Source organism: Zootoca vivipara, chromosome 7 (assembly GCF_963506605.1).
Source record: "Zootoca vivipara chromosome 7, rZooViv1.1, whole genome shotgun sequence".
Lineage (NCBI taxonomy): Eukaryota > Metazoa > Chordata > Lepidosauria > Squamata > Lacertidae > Zootoca > Zootoca vivipara.
The window spans coordinates 110,973-124,817 of NC_083282.1; the positions used below are offsets into that span (position 1 = coordinate 110,973).

Consider the following 13,845-nt stretch of genomic DNA (forward strand, 5'->3'; position numbering starts at 1 on the left):
CTCTCCTCACCTCTGCTGCTGGGTGGAGAGGGAGGCCGGCAGACAGCCCGGGAGGCAGGCTGGGCCTCCCCGCTGCTCACCTCCCATGCCAACGCCGCAAGAGCCAGGCTGGGGACCCTGACTGAGCCACAGCAACGCGTGGCCGGCTACAGCTAGTATTATATAAAACTTTGCATTCAGATAACACGTATTCAGAAACACGTGGGGGGTGGGGTGGGTAGCAAACTGAGTCTTTGGGCAGAAAAAAGCCTAGTTTTCCCTTTGGTTAATGAACCAAATAGAGCCAGGACTTCCTGATGTCTTGGTCGGGAGCAGGACTATGGCACCACTTGTGAAGGTTGTCTGCAGAGCTGGCTAAAAAGGCAGCAAGGCTTCAACCAACAGCTTTAGAGTACCGTGGGTGGTGTGTTGAAACACACTAGGCTCCACCTCCATGAAAACTGCCCCACATCATGATCTTTCCATTTAGCCTCTCCCTATGGCGGAGAAGGGGCACATACACCCCCCTTCACTACCGCTATATCCCTGACAAGACATGCCAAGTGGGCAAGTCATCCTGAGGCCAATATGTTCAGAGGCCTGTTTGATGCCTCTGCATGAGCAAGCCTTCCTGGTGAACACCAACATCCCAGATGCAACCATGATGTGTCGAGTGAAGGAGCATGACTAGACCTACCCGTTTCTGTCGAGAGGTTTGTTGCCACAGGAAGTCTTGCCAGACTGATGAATCTAGAGAAGGCCTTTTAGCCCCAGATTTTTTTAAATATATATATATATATATATATATATATATATATATATATATATATATATATATATATATATTATCAGTCATTGTAGTTTTAAAAGATCTCTAGAAGGAAGGAAACCAACTCTTTCTTTTTGAGAGGTGGTTCTGTGCCATTCCTGTTGTTGGTGGCGGCATGACATTTGAAGTGATGAAAGGACAGCAGTCTTCTCTTTTACAATATTTCATTGAATCAGGTGTTGACATTGACACACACCTAACTCAGCTCAGGGCCCTTTCTTCCACCTCCACTTCCATTCATCTCAGTTATATGTTTGTTGTATCTGCTTAGGACGTCCTTTTAAGAAAAGGATTATTATAGGATGCCTCGAAGCTCGAGCTCAATCGGAGGCTCCAATGACCATCAGCAAAGCCTTTCCTGGTGCAAGGAGGAGGCTGCTCGTCAAGCTGCGTCCGTGCGAGGCATTCAGACGCGCCAAGCAAGCAACCCCGGCCGGGAGGAATCGGGGTGAAGGCCGGCAACGGGCAGCACTTTCCCTCTCGGCAGTCCGAAGCGGCTCCCGCCAGGCAAAAGTTTACGACCCGATTTTGCCAACTGGATAAATCAGACGTGAGGGAGAGCGAGCATTTTGCAGCGCCTCATTTCACCGAGGATTGAGAGAGGACCGGAATAGCTTTTGGAGAAGCAGCTGAACATGAACGCAGCATATTGCATAGAATGAGCGACGCTTAAGATCGTTTATTTTTATTTTTTGAAGGACCTTTCCCACCTGCCGACTGAAGGGCTACGGTGAGGTCCACAGGATCCCCAGCGAGCCCCTCGTCTAGCCAGACTCGAGAGCGCAGCAGGAGGGCGGCTGCATTTCTGAAGGCTTCCTGCACGGAGAAGAGCAGCTCGTCAGCCAGCCGAGCCGAGCCCAGCCCTCTCCTTTGGCCCGGGCTTGTTTTGAAGGCTAGGGCAGCATTGGGGCGCAAGGCACGCCCCTCCCGGGCGCCGTCCCCGAAGGGCTGCCCTGGCCGGCCGGGGACGGGAAGGGAAGGGAAGGGAAGGGAGGAGCCTCGCTGGCCGAGAAGGGCGCGTCGGGGCGGTGTCGGCCTTCCTCGTCTTCTCCAGGCCCGCCTCTTCCTCGCTGCTGCCCCGCCTCCCTCTCGCTCCCCGGAGAGGCCGCCCAGCGCCCGCCGCCGGGGCTCTTGCCGTCTGCCTGCCTGCCTGCCTGCCTGGCAGCGCCCGGCGCCTCCGTCTGCAGCTCCCGCGTCGGAGGACACGCCGCACCTCGCCGCCTCCGCTGCCCGGCTGCTCTCCGGGGCCAAGGAGCTTCCTCCGCCCGCTTCCCCGAGCCAAGCGAGCAAGCGCCGCCGCCGCCGCCAACGCCGCCGCCGCCAGCCCCCCGGAGCCGAAGCGCAGCGGGCGCTGCTTGCAAACGCGGAGGAAGGGAGAGCGCGCCCGTGCGCGCCACCGAGCCGGCGGGGGGGCCAGGCCAGCCGGCCAGGCGGCGGGGAGGGGACTCTCAAGGTGAGCCTGAAGCCCCTTGGCGATAGATGCGCTGTTATGGGTACAATGAAGGCCTGCGAGGTCGGAAGGGAGGGGGGGTCGGGATCCGCTGCAGTAGCAGCTGATGCTGGAGATGGAAGGAGGGGGGGCAGGTTGCCGGTTCTGCCGCGGACGCCTCTTCCAACCCCAAAGAGGCCTGGCCTTTGCTTTGGGCTGTGGGAGCCGAGCAAAGCCCCCCCCCCCGAGTTTTCCCATGCCAGGTTTCCAGGGCGATCATTCTTGGGGTGTGTGTGTGTGTTTGTTTATGCGTGTGTGCAGGTAAGGAGGGCCTCTGGGATTTGACTGCCTCTTTCTTCTCTCTCTCTCTCTCTCTCCTCCCCCATTTCGCGCTGCTGACCTTTTATTTCGCATTTTCGGGCTGTTGTGCCGCCCCCCGCACGGTCTCACTAATGCCTCTTTGCCAGGTAAGGCCAGGCTGCCTGGCTTGGCTGATGAGGGAGCAATGTTTTATTCAGCAGTTAGCAAAGTGTTTCTCGTCGTTCCCTGATTATTTCACAGGGAACAGAACGGAAGAACATGTCTATTTTTTTGTTTGGGCGAATTTTGTGTTTTGCTTTGGAATCACATAGGAGGAATCTTCTAATCATGGTGACTAAATTAACTGAAATACTCCAGTCATGTAGCTTCTGGCGGTAGTTTAAGGGGTTGTGTGTGTGTGTGTGTGTAACCAAAAGCAGAGTTAGAAATTAATGCAGGGTTGTCTTCTGCTTGTGTAAGTTAAAACAACAGGAATAATGGTCACTTTCATAGTGATCTTAGAAAAAGACACACACACCCCATCACACTTAATAGAAAATGCATTTCAACATGCAGCAGCTGTCAGACTGCCAGCATTTACACCATTGCTGACTTAACTGTAGATGTCAGACTCTGCTTGCCCTGTTGGGTGTATTTACACTACAGAGATGAATTTTTACTCTCCCAAAGAGACCAGATGAGGCCTTCCTGTTTGTTTACAGAATGCATTTACTCCTGTCTGAAGTAGTAATTGCAGGCGTCTTCCCCTCCATCTCAGATTTAATGGGATACACATTCTGATCCTTTAGGGACTGCCAGTATTTTTTGGTGGGTTGCTGTGTAGGTTTTTGTTTTTGTCTATGGTACTGGGTGGAGAATTGAAATGTGAGTGTGTATCTGTCTCAGGGCTTTACAAAACTGTATTAGAGGTTGCTTCTCCTCCCTGATCCCCCCACCCCAGGCTTTCTTCAGACTCAGGCTGCTGCCGTGACCCTTCCTTCAGAGGCCAGTGTCAAACCACCACACACAACTCCTGCATGGAATCTGTAAGCCTGGTTTGCAGAAATGTTTTTGTTGTTCAGTGACATGAGTGTAAATGCGTGATTATGGACTACGCCAGGCATCCCCAAACTTCGGCCCTCCAGATGTTTTGTACTACAATTCCCATCTTCCCCAACCACTGATCCTGTTAGCTAGGGATCATGGGAGTTGTAGGCCAAAACATCTGGAGGGCCGCAGTTTGGGGATGCCTGGACTACGCAGTGCAGACAGAACCTTCATATTGCTTGACACTGACATGACCTCATAGGATCTTAGAGTTGAAGGGTTGGAAGGGTCATCTAGTCCAACTCCCTGCAATGCAAGAATCTCAACCTGCTTAAAAACCACCACTTCTCATGGGAGTCCATTCTGCTATCGAACAGCTGTCAGAAAGTTCTTCCTGTTTGGTTCCTAGCCACTGGAGCAGGATAAAGCAAACTTGCTCCAACTTCTATGTGACAGCCCTTTAGATATTGGTAGATGGCTGTCATCTCTCCTTTTGGTCTCCTCTGCTCAAGGCTAAACATCCACAACTCCCCAAACTGTTCCTCATAAGGCTTGGTTTCCAGACTTTTGAACATCTTTGTTTCCCTCCTCTACACACATTCCAGCTTTTTTAATATCCTTCGTAAATTGTGATGTTCATGACTGGATACAGTATGTTTCCAAGCACAATTCAAAGTGCTGATGCTGACCTTTAAAGCCCTAAATGGCCTTGGTCCAGGATACCTGAAGGAGCATCTCCACCCCCATCGTCCAGCCCAGACACTGAGGTCCAGCGCCCGAGGGCCTTCAAGCGGTTCCCTCCCTGTGAAAATTGAAGTTACAGGGAATCAGGCAGAGGGCCTTCTTGGTAGTGGCACCCGCCCTGTGGAACGCCCTCCCACCAGATGTCAAAGAGAAAAACATCTGCCAGACTTTTAGAAGACATCTGAAGGCAGCCCTATTTAGGGAAATTTTTAATGTTTGAAGTTTTAGTGTTCTGTTGGAAGCCACAGTACTCCAGGTGTTTTCTGATCAAGGTAGAATAGAGTGGGGCTGTTACTTCCCCTGTTTGGGACACTAGACTTCCGTTGATTCATCCGGGTCCTGGGGAGTCAAGTAGTGTTTGAAACTCCCATTGTTCTATCTAGGCATATTTTGTGTCAGGGAATTTCATTAGCGTGAGAGTGGCTGGGGAAACCCAGCCAGATGGGCGGGGTATAAATAATAAATTATTATTATTATTATTATTATTATTATTATTATTATTATTATTATTCTGAGCTCTGGGCGCAGTACTGTGCCTAAGATTTCAGATTAAAACTGCAGAAAGAAAGGAAAAGAGAGAGGACTTTTTCTGCCTTCTTACTTCCAGCCACTCTCTGAAGAATGGAGAAGAGACCCTCTTAAGAATATATGGGGTGGGCAGGGGAAGGACTAGACCATGTGAAAAATGAACATACTGTATTTTTCTGTGTATAACACCCCCCTATTTTTTGTGGGGGGTCACCAACGCCAATTGCTCTCCAGCCTGCCTGCCAATACATTGCTGCGGCCTCCAGTAGTCTGCACGCTAGCTGCCAAAAGCAAACCTGCCCACTCGGTGCAACCACAGCCAACTGCACGCACGCCTGACCACTGCCGTAAATCGCCAGCCCAGTTACACCTCAATAATAGCTAGCACATGTTTGTCCACCCCCACCCCGAGATTTTACAACCTCTGTTAGGTAACTTGTCCCAGTGGACTAAAATGGTAAACAAATCACACACACAATTTTTGGAAAGCTATCATGCCTGCTTGCCTTGGGAAGAGTCTTGCCCACCAACGACAACCAGACAAGTACTGTAGCTATTTACAAGCCTGCTTTTGGAAGCAATAGCAATTTGTTTTGCAGCTCTTCAAGGGTATAAATAATTAATAGTCTTTCCGTGTAAAGAACACAAAAACACGGGCTTTAATAATGTACAGAGTAAGTGGCCAGATGATTCTTTCATTATAAAAAAGAAAGGTCTAATGGAAGGATATATGGACAGCTGCGCATAACACATTAGAGTGTGCAGATGTGCTCCAGACTCACCTACGCAAATCACTGTGGTCATATGTAATTTTTGCCTTACACTTGTCTCTCATGGCAGAGAATGCATGTGGTCTGGCTTTCATCTTTTAAAAAGAAGGATACTGACAAGCTGGAACGTGTCCAGAGGAGGGCAACCGAAATGGTCAAAGGCCTGGAAATGATGCCTTATGAGGAACGGCTTAGGGAGCTGGGTATGTTTAGCCTGGAGAAGAGAAGTTTAAGGGGTGATATGATAGCCATGTTCAAATATATCAAAGGATGTCATATAGAGGAGGGAGAAAGGTTGTTTTCTGTTTCTCCAGAGAAGCGGGCATGGAGCAATGGATTCAAACTACAAGAAAGAAGATTCCACCTAAAGATTAGGAAGAACTTCCTGACAGTAAGAGCTGTTCGACAGTGGAATTTGCTGCCAAGGAGTGTGGTGGAGTCTCCTCCTTTGGAGGTCTTTAAGCAGAGGCTTGACAGGCATATGTCAGGAATGCTTTGATGGTGTTTCCTGCTTGGCAGGGGGTTGGACTGGATGGCCCATGTGGTCTCTTCCAACTCTACGATTCTATGATTTAGTTGTGACATATATTTAGTAGTAATATAAATAAAGTTGACACATTTCCCTTGCGCTCTGCATTCTGAGGGTGTGTACCTTTGGAAGGTGTGTTAATTACTGTGATTAGTTTTTGGGAAAGGTTAAAGACCTGGGCAAGTTGTCTGAAATGGTATTGTGAGGTTGGCAGGAAGGAAGATTTAAGTATTGTTAAAAGTTGTAATTTACAGGTATATTACCAAGTGTCTGAGTAGCAGGCTGCTGGATGACATGACACAAAGATTATGATTTCTGTTTTTCTGCATGCAGTTATTTGTTTTGAAAACTCATGTACAGTCATACCTTGGTTTAAGTACGCTTTGGTTTGAGTACTTTCAGTTTAAGTACTCCGCGGACCCACCTGGAACAGATTAATCGACTTTCCATTACTTTCAATGGGAAAGTTTGCTTCAGGTTAAGTATGCTTCAGGTTAAGTACAGACTTCCGGAACCAATTGTGTACTTAAACCGAGGTACCACTGTAATGCTTTTGGTTTAATAGTCCATGTTATGGTGGCAGCAAAGCACAGCAGGGTTAATGTTTTATTGTGCAATAATATTCAGTGGCAGAAAGCTATTCCTTTTCACTTTGTGCATTGCAACAGACTCTGGGGTTTGGTGCTAGGTGGCATCTGTGCATGGTGCCATCTTGCAACATACTGTACTCTGCAACATCAGCACTGAAGCCGATGCTCTCAAACTCTGCTTTTCTGCAGGCATCTCTCCCACTGTGACCACTGCACTATTTTTTGTGGGTGGGGGAGGGTATGTGTGAGGGCAGTAATATATGCTCACCTGCTGGGGTCAGAGCCAGAACGCTTCTTCTCCGCAGGTGTGCATTGCCTCTTACTGGGAGTCAGAGGAGCAAGATGGCGGGGAGGTCAGTGCAGGAAACCTAACTTGTGGTCCTTGACATGACTGTGGATAGGGTCAAAGTCAGGTCAGAGCAAGGCTGCCATTTGTGGGTGGTGAGGAAATGGCCAGTTGCTCCTCCTGTGATTTGGTCATGTCTGAGGAACTTCCATATCTGTGGCATTTACATCTGTTGGTATAAATGCACTGGGCCTAATAAAAAAGTTTGATGTGTTGCTAAAATATAAAAAAAATAGTAATAAACTCTATATTTAATTTATATGTTTACTATATAGAAAATAGTAATAAACGTTTTCAAAATGTACAGCTTTTTCACATTTGAAGCTTAAAACTATCCACGAAAAGGCTTAAAATGTTGGTGAATATGGCTCTGCCTTATATTCCACATATAGTAAGTGCTTTTGTGTATATGGCTCTGATGAAATTTGGTGCTCTCATAGAATCATAGAGTTGGAAGAGACCACAAGGGCCATCCAGTCCAACCCCCTGCCAAGCAGGAAACACCATCAAAGCATTCCTGACAGATGGCTGTCAAGCCTCTGCTTAAAGACCTCCAAAGAAGGAGACTCCACCACACTCCTTGGCAGCAAATTCCACTGCCGAACAGCTCTTACTTCTTTACTTCTTACTCTCGCTTCTTTATTGTCCGTTGTACAAAGAACGAAGGGGCTTATCCCTCCCCCTGCCCAAATCTCATTAGCAAATATGGCTCTATAAACTTACGGCGACAAATATGGCTCTATAAACTTACGGCGGCAAGGAGGGGCTGATGCAGGGGGCCAAACACCCCCCTGCAGGCGTGGGAGGCTGGCCCCACCCGCAACTCCTCCCCTCTGGAATGGAGAAGTCTTGTAATTTGATGTATGTTTGTCTTTGTCAGGCATTGCAGAGCAGGAAGTAATGCATACTGACCTCCAATGCCATACTACAGATTTTGCCTATAACTCTGCTTTCAAACCGTGTCCTGAATTTCATTGTACAGTTGGATATTGGGATGCAATATATCCAGACCATTTAATTCTTGAGAGCCAATGACCCTCTAATTATCAGTGATCAAGACAGACCTGTTGAGAGCTGAATAGTGTCTTGGAAAGTAAACATTATTTCTGTACAAGAAGAAAATAAATTGCTCAGGAAGAGTATTTGTTTAATCTTTGGTCATGCCATTGTACAGACGGGTTTTATTTCCCCGTGGTTCTGTTTCTTGGGATAATGTAGATTCAGTGTATTGCTGAAATGGGATCCTCATGCAAACCCACTCTTTGAAGTACTCTGTAGATATCTTGGAAACACCACAAGTTTGGAAGTAAGAAAAGTTGTTGTAGTGCAGTGGGTATTACTTTTGGTGTTGGAAGTACATGGTCTCTTATCTGAATTAGGTCTGTGCTTAAGAGGTTTGGCAGCAGACCTGGGTTTGGAGCCTGGATTGTCAGTGAAAAGGTGCAGAGCAGTGGAGGGAGATTTGTGTTTTGCAGTAGGGAAGGGGTGGCATGGAGGAAGGAAGGAAAGGGCATGACTTTCTCCTGCCTTTTGGTTTCCTGCTGCAAGTCATCCCATATGCTCTCCCCACAGACATGTTCCGGATGTGTTTTGGTCATGCTGTGAGTGGAAGGAAGATGTATGTTGTGGGTGAGGAAGCAGCAGGTGAATTAAAGTTAAAGCATTCTGAGAGGGGGAAAGAAACCTTCACTTAGGAAAGAAGTATACCAGGAAACCCTTTCCACTGTTCCAGCCGACCCTTCCCCATCAATTTGCTAGTTTATAGAGCCATATATAACAGCACTGAAGTATTCTAAGGCTGTATTGACTTTGGGCAGCATAGCCAACCAGTCCTTCAAAGTATCTTCTGTGCCTTGGCATCTTATGATCTGTAGCAGAATTTACTGAGGAATGATATTTCAGCATTTATTTCTACTTAAGGCCACTGTGATTACAACAACGATGATGATGGGATGTGGCATGTAGAACACAGCCCTGTAGCTGAGTCATTGTGGATCTTTGAATGCATAGAAGCTGACCGACCGCCAGACGACTTGAATGATCACAAAATCTCTGCTTGGGTTTGGAGGGTGAGACTTGGGCTCATCTGCTCCTGGCTTGTGTCTATCACCAACATTGGTTGTAAAACCCAAGGATTTGAATGCCTCTCAATCAGTGTTCAAAATCCCCCAGACGTCAGGTGTGTTCTACGGCTGGTTCTGGTCCAGTTGTGACCACATGGAGATCTATGGATGCCAGATTGGCAACAGACATCTCCACCTGGCTGCCCTACCCCCCCCCAGCTTTCTTAAGCAGGTAATCAGAAGAACTTATTTACAGTGGTACCTCGGTTTACAAACACAATTGGTTCCGGAAGTCTGTACTTAACCTGAAGTGTACTTAACCTGAAGTGAACTTTCCCATTGAAAGTAATGGAAAGTGGATTAATCCGTTCCAGACAGGTCCACAGAGTACTTGAACTGAAAATACTCAAACCGAGGCGTACTTAAACCGAGGTATGACTATATTGCCAGTTATAGGTAGGTAGCCGTGTTGGTCTGCCGTAGTCGAAACAAAATAAAAAAATTCCTTCCAGTAGCACCTTAGAGACCAACTAAGTTTGTTATTGGTAGCACGAAAGCTCATACCAATGAAAAACTTAGTTGGTCTCTAAGGTGCTACTGGAAGGATTTTTAAAATTTTTTTTATTGCCTTTATATCCCACCTTTTCCTCCGAGGACATGGTTCACCCCCTGCTCAGTTAATCCCTATAACAACCCTGTGATGTAAGTTAAGAGGCTGTGACTGGCCCAAGGTCACCCAGTGAGCTTCATGATGGAGTGGGGATTTGAACTCTGGTCTCCCAGGTCCTCCTTTGATGCTCTAACCACTACACCACATTGGCTTCCTAACAAACTATATATATTGAGTAGGAAAATGAATAAATATGGAGAAAGCAAAATGTCACTTAGAGAAGGATCTGAAATCTTTTCCTTGAAGCTTGGATTTGTCTTATTCTGGATTGTTTTGTTTGATGTTTCAGTGTACTGTAAACCACTTTGAGATTTTTCTAAAAAAAATGGAGAGTGGTATAGATATGAAGTAATAGTAATTGTAATAATTTCAAGGCAAAAAGGCACCTAGACATTCTGTTGTGGCAGCTGTAACCTGGGTGTAGGGTGCCATTTAGTGATTAGCTCACCGTATATATTTGAGTTTCTAACACTGCTCTCAATAATGCAACACTTGACCATCTATGACTTAAAAGTATTTGCAGAGTCGAGTCTCAGCTGTGCAGAATGATAAATACCCCCCCCCCTTTTATAAAGAAGAAGGTGGGGTTATTTATTTAGAAGCAAATTGAGGTGAGGCTATAAAACTCACTTTGCCTGAAACAGAAAAGGCGGCAGATTATTCTGGTGGTAGTTTAACTTGCCAGGGCAGAGGCCCTTTAATAGCCTTGGTCATGTCCTTCACTGCACAGTGAACTACTTGTTCAGATAATGTCTGTTTTTACTTCTTGCAGACAAGTGTTTGGCAAAGGGGGGGGGGAATCAGTTGTAATATTAATGCTATCAATTATGTTTACAATTATAAGTTCCAGGAAAATAAATATTTGAGCAGCCACAAATTCTGCATTGCTTAATTTGTTTTTTTATTTGCAAATACCGTATTGCTAAATTGAAATAATACTTGACTCTAATACAGTCGTACCTTGGTTGTCGAATGCCCTGGAACTCAGACTCCTGTTTTGGCTCCTGAATGCTGCAAACTTGGAAGTGATTGTTCCAGTTTGTGAACGTTCTTTTTGAACCCGAACGTCCAACGGGGCTTTTGCAGCTGCAAGAGATTCGGTTCGACTTCTAAGGTACGACTGTATATTGGCCTGTTCTCTCTGGGTCTCGCTAAACTAGAGTTTGACTTGCAGTAGGAGTTACAGCCCTACACCATTACTTCATGTAAGCCCCGTTGCACTGCTTTATATTGCTAAGTTGGAACTGCAACAGAGAGAGTTCTGCACTCAAATGGAAAGCTAAGCAATTTGGGAGTAGAGAAGGGCTTACTGAAAAACGCTCTGTAAGCCATTGAGTTAATTTCTGATCTAGAGATGTTTTGCAAAAATATCAAGGCTTTCCACCTGCTGATGGATGTAGCTTGCTTTATTAAATGTTCACAGTTTGTAAAAAAAAAAAAGTTGATGGAAAGATATGCTCTGGTGATTTGTGGAATCCATAATTCACATAACATGAATGCACATATGTGTGTGTTGTTGTACCTCTTTGACTGTTGCAAATGACTAGACTACCTTGTATAAAGGTCAGAAAACATTGCATCTTAGTTGGTGTGGTTGCATTATGTAAACAAACTAATCTGTTAAAGCAAATAGGCCAGGTGATACTTAAATTGTTGGCATGGCCTCATGCGCTGCTGTTTAAGGTGTCAGTATAATCTCCATTTACTGCAAAGAATGTGGTTGCATTTAAACACCTCCCAGACAAACAAAGAAACTGGATAATTAAAATTATATGGGTGTGGATCATCTTTTGAGAAAGGCCTACTGTTCTGGGGTTTTTGGTGCAGAAAAGAAGAGGCTACTGGTAACTCTAGGCCCAAGATGATTGTAACACCACAAGCTTTGTGGAGAGAATGAAAAAAGATTTAATCATTACAAATTATATAAAACTTTTCAAGTGTTTAGAACGTTTAAGTAATCCTTTTAAGAACCCTGCAAGGTAGATCAGTCTCACCATCTGTTTTGCAGATAGGGAGATGGAGCTGATACTGGAGAGAAGTGTGTTGCCTAAAAAGGCTTGACACACTAAAGGGCTGCCTATGAAGATGGTAGTTTGGAAACTTCAGCTGGTGCAAAATGCAGCGGCCAGGTTGCTCACTGGGACAGGAAGGTTTGAGCATATTTCACTGATTCTGCTCTGCTCAACTGCACTGGCTGCCAATCAGTTTCTGGGCTGAATTCAAAGTGTTGGCTTTGACTTATAACGCCTTGAACAGCTCAGGACCCCAATGCTCTCTCAGTATGAACCTACCTGGACCCTGCAATCATCATCTGAGTACCTTCTTTGTGTGCCTCCATAAGAGGTCCAGAGGGTGGCAACATGAGAACGGGCCTTTTCTGCAGTGGCCACCCCCCATTTGTAGAAGGCTTTCTCCAGGGGCTTGCCTGGCCCCCTTGTTACATATCTTTAGGCACAAGGTAAAAGTGCCAATTTTCTCCCAGGCCTTTGGCTAATTAAACGGTGTATGGCCTTTTAAACTGCGCATGGGGGTTGTCTTGGTGTTTTTGTTTGTTATTATGGTATGTATTTTTGTGCTTTTATATTGTTAACTACCCTGTGATCTTTGAATGAAGGACGGTGTAGAAATTTAATTAAAAACCATACTAATCATAAACCATGTCTTTGCATGAACACAGCTTCATGCTCCGGCACCGGGGGCGGAGAGCAGGGGGGGGGGTTGTGACTGGTGTGCATCCTGGGGGGCGTGGTGTGCGTCCTGGGGGCATGGAGGCGTGGCGCCCACGCCTGTGGAGGCGTGGCGCCCACGCCTGTGGAGGCGTGGCGCCCGGTGTGTGGGGCCAGCCGTGGTAGCACCCCACCGGGATCGTGGTGCTGGGGGCAGTGTGCCCCCCCGCCCCCTCTACCTCCGCCAGTGCATCCTCGTTGCTTCTCTTTGGCTGTTCAGTTGCACTTCACTGAGCTATATAATGGCTTCCAAACCTTGGCTTGTACTGTAGTGTGGCTCTCTCCAGACTGATTATGAGTGCTAACCAAGGTTTGTCCTGTGGTTTACAGTTCATTTTTTGTCTAGGAGAGCTAAAGCACAAGACTGGGTTTGGATGGGGTGCAAAGTCGAACTATGACTTGGCTCAGTGCAGCACAGCAGCAGAGGAGCAAAGTGACTGTGACCTCGTCTCCCAGATCTTGTGCATTTTCACAAAGCCATGGTTTTGTTTACTGTGACATGTGAACCAGGCTGCATTTCCACAAGGGCCAACATTGATGCCGAAATCCAGCATTGCTTGAGCTCTGCGAGTGCGACTTTCTCCCGATTGATGTGCAGAATGTATGAGGACCGGAAACCAAAATGCTTGTTTACAAAACTATTGTACTGCCAACCTTACTGTATGCTTGTGAAACATGGACCACTTATAAACTCCATCTCTAACTCCTTGAAAGATTCTATCAACGGTGTCTCCGAAAATTTGTACACATCACTTGGGGAGACAGGCGAACTAATATTAGTTTACTGGAAGAAGCAAAGTTCAGCAGTGTTGAAGCAATGATTCTTCAACATCAACTTCGTTGGACTGGTCATGTTGTCTTCTAAAGCAACTACTCTATTCCGAACTTAAAAATGGAAAGCGTAATGCTGGTGGTCAACAAAAGAGGTTTAAAGACTGTCTCAAGGCAAATCTTTAAAAATGTAGTATAAACACTGACAACTGGGAAACACTGGCCTGCGAGCGCTCCAGTTGGAGAACAGCCTTTACCAAAGGTGTCATGGGCTTTGAAGAAACTCGATCTCAGGACGCAAGGGAGAAACGTGCTAAGAGGAAGGCACGCTTGCCAAATCCACACCGTGATCAACTCCCGCCCGGAAACCAATGTCCCCACTGTGGAAGGACATGTGGATCCAGAATTGGCCTCCACCATCACTTACGGACCCATTGTTAAAACCGTGTTTATGGAAGACAATCTTACTTGGCTACGAGTGATCACCAAAGAGGAAGAAGTAGTAGTAGTTCATAGCAGAGCCA

At 46.5% G+C, this 13,845-nt stretch overlaps 1 protein-coding gene across 1 annotated transcript in view; it reads left to right on the top strand.

Annotated features, from left to right (window-relative positions):
- The first annotated feature begins 2,179 nt into the window (after positions 1-2,179).
- Positions 2,180-13,845, top strand: part of C7H1orf21 (chromosome 7 C1orf21 homolog) — a 135,827-nt gene continuing 124,161 nt past the window's right edge. Inside the window, exon 1 of the mRNA XM_035102089.2 lies at positions 2,180-2,261. The gene's annotated coding sequence lies outside the window, so the exon portion shown is untranslated. The remainder of the gene's footprint in view (positions 2,262-13,845) is intronic.